Below are 5235 nucleotides of genomic sequence, written 5' to 3'. Positions count from 1 at the left end.
CAAGAATTAGGATATGGAGGAAGACAACAAGAAACCAAAACAATGGCGTGCTCCGAATCAGATGAAGAGCAGGACCGATTAAGCAATCTCACAGACGAATTGATTATTCATATTCTGTCTTTCCTAAAAACAAAAGAGTCTTACCAAACAAGTGTTCTATCTACAAGATGGGAGTCAATCTGCACCAAGATCCCGAACCTTGACTTTGAATTATCAAAGATTACAGACCCTATTTCGTCCAAAGCAATCCAATATGTATATGCAGCTCTCCTAAGACGCACCAAAAACTTAAGAAAACTAAGTCTCTATAGTGACAATGGTTGCACCCCATATGATATGCACTTGTGGGTTTCAAAAGCATTAGACCTCAAGGTTGAGGAACTTGAATTGGATTGTAGGTCCATCGAGAAATTATTGGTCCTCTCAAGAGTGATACACAACCTTGTAATTCCAGATGCTTAGAAATGCGAAGAGTGGCTAGATCAAGATTTGACAAGTTTGTAAATTCATATTTTCTTGGAGAAAATGAAGCATCAACAATATGAAGAACTTCAAGTGACGGGGCATTATCACCTCTTCTTCATCTTGAATATGATATGCACTCTTGAGAGGACTTTATAATGTTAAATCATAGACTATCAGTTCTGAAATTATTCATGTAAGTTTCATAATTTTTTTTTTCCTTTTTTTAATGATAAGTTCCATATTTAGTTACTCATATGCAATATTTTTTTTTGTTATGCAGTTTCTAAGCATGGAGGATAATCTTGACAATCTACATCTTCTTACTTTTCACAATTTATCAACTTTATGGGTTGAAATATCTGAAAATTGTTGTTGGAATGTTCTCGTTAGCATACTACAGAATGCTCCAAAACTTAGGGATATTGCCATCGAGGTGTGTATGAATATTCTTAACTACATTTGCACAATTTTTAAAAAAATGGTAAAATATATTAATAAGCTTAAAATCTATCACAAGACGTGCAAAGATTGAGCAAAAGATATTTGGAATTTGCAAATAAAACCGATAAACAAATAAACCTATATTTAACCTATACTTGTAGCAGTAATTAAAATTAATTTAGCCGTCATATAGACTATCTATGATCTTAAAGTGAATAGATGTTTGCATGCATGCTAGTTCTAATGAAATGTTATAGTAAATGGTTCAGTTATTATCAGTTATTTATGATAAGATGCATTCAATAATATCCATGTTTTTGTTAGCGTTTTTTTTTTTTTTGCCCATGTAGACAATACAAGAAGCAATCATGTGTCGTATATCAGTTGAGAAGTTCTAACCATAATATTTGGTATCATTTACATGCAGAAAAAATTTGAAACCAAAGAGGTTGAAAACATAGACTGGGTGGGGCCATCCGAAACTCCGACGTGTCTTTTAAACAATCTCATTACATTTGAATTTACAAGAATTCAAAACGTGCAAACTGAATTGGACTTTACACCATATATTATAAATCGCTCAAGTAATTTGAAGAAGGTAAAGATTTCACTCCAAATTGAAACAAACCAGTAGAAAGAAGCTTACTCGAGGGATCAAACAAATCTTCCGTCAGAGATTGGGTATGAAGTTTACACACTTTCTTTTCTTACTTGAATTTATATACTTTTTCTAAACGAGAAATGTTGGTATGTTAATATTTGTTAGTATGATGTTGTCGGATGGTAATAGAACTTCCACCCTCCCATATTGCTCTAGACATTAACTCTCTGGCCATCAACGCAATTTAATATCAAGTGAAATTGATAAAACTACATTCATGAGTCAACGGTTAATGTACACCCACTAAATTTGATGAGAGTTACAACTAAAAACAGTTAAATGTACCTTAATTTGCATGTTGTTAAAATACCCCTTTTAACAAATAAGTGACTTAAGTCAACCGTTTCCGTAGACATTTGTTAGAATACTCCACTCAATTTTAAAGAGTAAGTTAGCAAGTGATAAATAAAAATTTGTTAAATACACTTGTCTAAAAAAATTAAGTTATAAATTAGCAACTTACACGTGTTTGATTTCGACAAAAGCCGATTTTCACTATTTAAAGTCATTTGAAATTAAAGGATAGTTTTGTTAAATTACATGATTTTCTTTTTAAAAATTGCACAACTGTTTCTCAACGTGGATACATGTTTGTTGGTTGAGAAAGCTTTAGGTTAATCACACAAGCCTCTTTCTTCCAGCAACAATTATAAAACCAATACCCACTGTACCATAACTATGCATATCACCCTCTGATGCTTGAAACAACGGGAATAGTGTTTTTAGAAATTAATAAATATTATATAGAAATATGTCATATTTATTTTTATAATATTACGGTTTATTATTCAATATTTGTTACAGGATATTATTTCAATATGAAAATCATTTGATGTCTTCAAGGATTCAACGAAGACTACTCCAGGTCCATCTATCAAAACTTATACAATAAAATTGGTTTGTTGCAATGAACATGTTTTTTGTGCTTTATTAGTGTGTGTTTGGTTCAACTTTGGATAGAATTGATTTTGTCTGAATATATTTTGAGAGAATTGATTTATATTTGGATACAATAACATAGAATTGATTAAACAGAATGAATGTTGTTCGGATAGTTTTGATCAAAATTACTTTTGAATGTATAATTACTAAAATAGACATGGCTAAATAAAAAAAAACATAGTTAAATGTATGTGCAGATCAATACTAAATGTCACTACCAAAAAAAGATAAATACTAAATGTAGATTTATTATTTAATGTAAATAAATAATTTTTTCTATATATTAATTTAAAAAAAATAAATACGATCATTAAACGAATTTTTTTGACCAAATATTTGTTCGATGTATTTTATATTTTTTGATAAAATATATTAAGTTAAATAATAATAGAGATTTTTATTGAAAGAAAATAATAATAGAGATGGTTGGCAAAAATGATAAAATGTAGCGTAAAAGAAAAAAAATACAACAAATCTAAACGGAAAAACTGTAAAGAAAAATCCAAAATTTGGTAACTCATGTTCATAAATATTTTATTGGGTTAATTTGGTTCGCTATTTATTTTGATAAATTTGATTCCTCAAATTAAATACAAACAAAAAAAAAACGGAAAATTGATAAAGGACAATAAAGGAAAATAATGGGTTGTAATAATCTAAATATAAAATTTAATGAAGAATTGATTCTAGTTAACTCAAAAGCTAGGAATTGTAGCTTCATTCAGAATTGCTTTTGGTTGCTTTTGGAGGATAGAATCAATTCTAAAAAGCCAAACCAAACATAAATGAAAACTCAATTTTCACTTTTGGATGATACCATGGATATTTTTTTTATTTGAACTTATTTATTTAGAATACCCTAATTGCTTATTCGTTACATATTTAGAGTCTGGATTGGCAGTGCCTTATTTTTAGCTTATTTAATTAATTAATGGAAAATGCTACTTTTCAAGAAAAAAAGCTTCAAGAATTTTTTTTAAAACTCGTATGATTAGAGTTTTTTTTTTAAGAGATAATTTCAGTAGAGTTGTTTGGTATTTCTCTTATAATTCGATAGTAATTTGTTAAGAGATTATTACATTTTTTGAAATGCTACTCAAAGTAGTGTTTGAACTAACTTATGGCGTATCGTATTTTGTATCACCTTTACCGTCATTATCTTAATTGAAAGTTAAATATTGATATTTGTACTCAGTGTCATTAGGTCACGAGAACAGAAGATTACGAGAGGTCAATATGATAATATTTTGAAAACATGTAATTATTTTTAAAATATCAACTTTAATGTTGTGTTTTTCTCCAATATTTTATATTTTATTTTAGACTTAATTACAGTTTTGGCCTCTTAAGTATCAGAAAGTTGCGATTTTAGCCCCCTAAAAATAATAATAACAATCGAGCCTCCTATGTTTAGCCCCTATATATAAATTAACGAGATTAGAAGAGATGAGATTAAATTGTTTTCTTATATGTGTGTGTTTTTTTGTTGGTTGTTGAGGTTCAAACCTTGGACGTTTGTATATATTATGAATTGTCCATACCAATTGAGTTAAGCTCATAATGACTTTCTTATGTGTGTGTGGCAATAGAGACTAGAATGAAGGTTATTTATGAAACTTTAGAAGATTATGGTTTTTTTTTTTATTATGGATAGGTGACTATATACAAAGTTGTTCATGATGTGTGTTAGAAATGATAAAGCACACTTGAATAAATTTGGAAAAACGATATTTGTTCAATCATTTGGGATAATTTTATGATAATGTAGTTGTTACAATATAGTTGTACAAATATCATTACCCGTAAATTTGATTTGGCTTGTGGGTACATCAAACCTACAATTATTCTTGAGATTTAATGCATAGTTTTGTGACAGTTTTGTTTTCTTTTGAGTTTTAATATATAGTTTGTATTTTGAATTTTAATATGTAATTTAAATTTAATTTTATATTATATTATCCCGGTCGTATCGTATCTTGAATTTTGAAATTTTCCTGTATCGACATATCGGTGCCGTATTGTATCAAATATCCGAACTTCATAGGGGTACATCAAAGCTACAATCATTCTTGAGATTAAAGATGCAAAATCCTTTATAATTTAGGTATATTATTCTCATGTATACATGACCATTGCGTTGCAATACTCAAACTCAATTTGCAATTATCGGTGGATATAAAATGCATGTGCAATGACCTTTATCACACTTAGGATCAGCACCACCCCATATAATACAATCACAACAATGCATACAGGCTGCCTCACTGTCGCATGAGGTTGGACAATTCACGTGACATTTTGGTATAATCTTACCATTTCTTAGTCCTTCTACATATTCCATGCACATAACTACACACAAACAATACATGAACGTAAGAACATGTAAAATTTATATTTGATGGGAAATTTGAAGGATGTGGTAAAAAAACCACAACAAGATGTATAGAAAATCTGTTCAAACCTGATGCGATGATAAACACGGCAACCGATAATGTGAGCTTGAGAGAAGAATCTCTTGCAGTCTCCATCTTAGTTATAAGACACATGTTCTCCTACCAAATCTTTATATAGGCAAATTGCCGACCACCGACTTTTTATTTTATATTTTAAATTATTTAGTTAAAAAAGAATATTTTTTTAAGGAAGTAATATTAATATGCTTTTTTTGTTTTTTATTACTTAATGCATTATAGAGGAATATAATATAATATAATTGACTATATTTT

The 5235-nt window shown here is 29.1% G+C and overlaps 1 long non-coding RNA gene across 1 annotated transcript; it reads right to left on the bottom strand.

Moving 5' to 3' along the window:
* Positions 1 to 4527: 4527 nt before the first annotated feature.
* LOC146936247 (uncharacterized) lies at positions 4528 to 5030 on the bottom strand. Its single transcript, XR_015033144.1, has 2 exons — positions 4971 to 5030; positions 4528 to 4858 (listed from the first exon to the last, which is right to left on the bottom strand). It is a non-coding gene; the product is annotated as an uncharacterized LOC146936247 (long non-coding RNA).
* Between the last annotated feature and the right edge of the window lie 205 nt (positions 5031 to 5235).

The sequence above is a fragment of the Medicago sativa genome, chromosome 3 (assembly GCF_051527215.1).
Source record: "Medicago sativa cultivar Bolivia chromosome 3, Bolivia_mono, whole genome shotgun sequence".
In the NCBI taxonomy this organism is placed as follows: domain Eukaryota; kingdom Viridiplantae; phylum Streptophyta; class Magnoliopsida; order Fabales; family Fabaceae; genus Medicago; species Medicago sativa.
The sequence above is the reverse complement of the archived record's forward strand: the minus strand, read 5'-3'. Positions and strand labels throughout refer to the sequence as shown.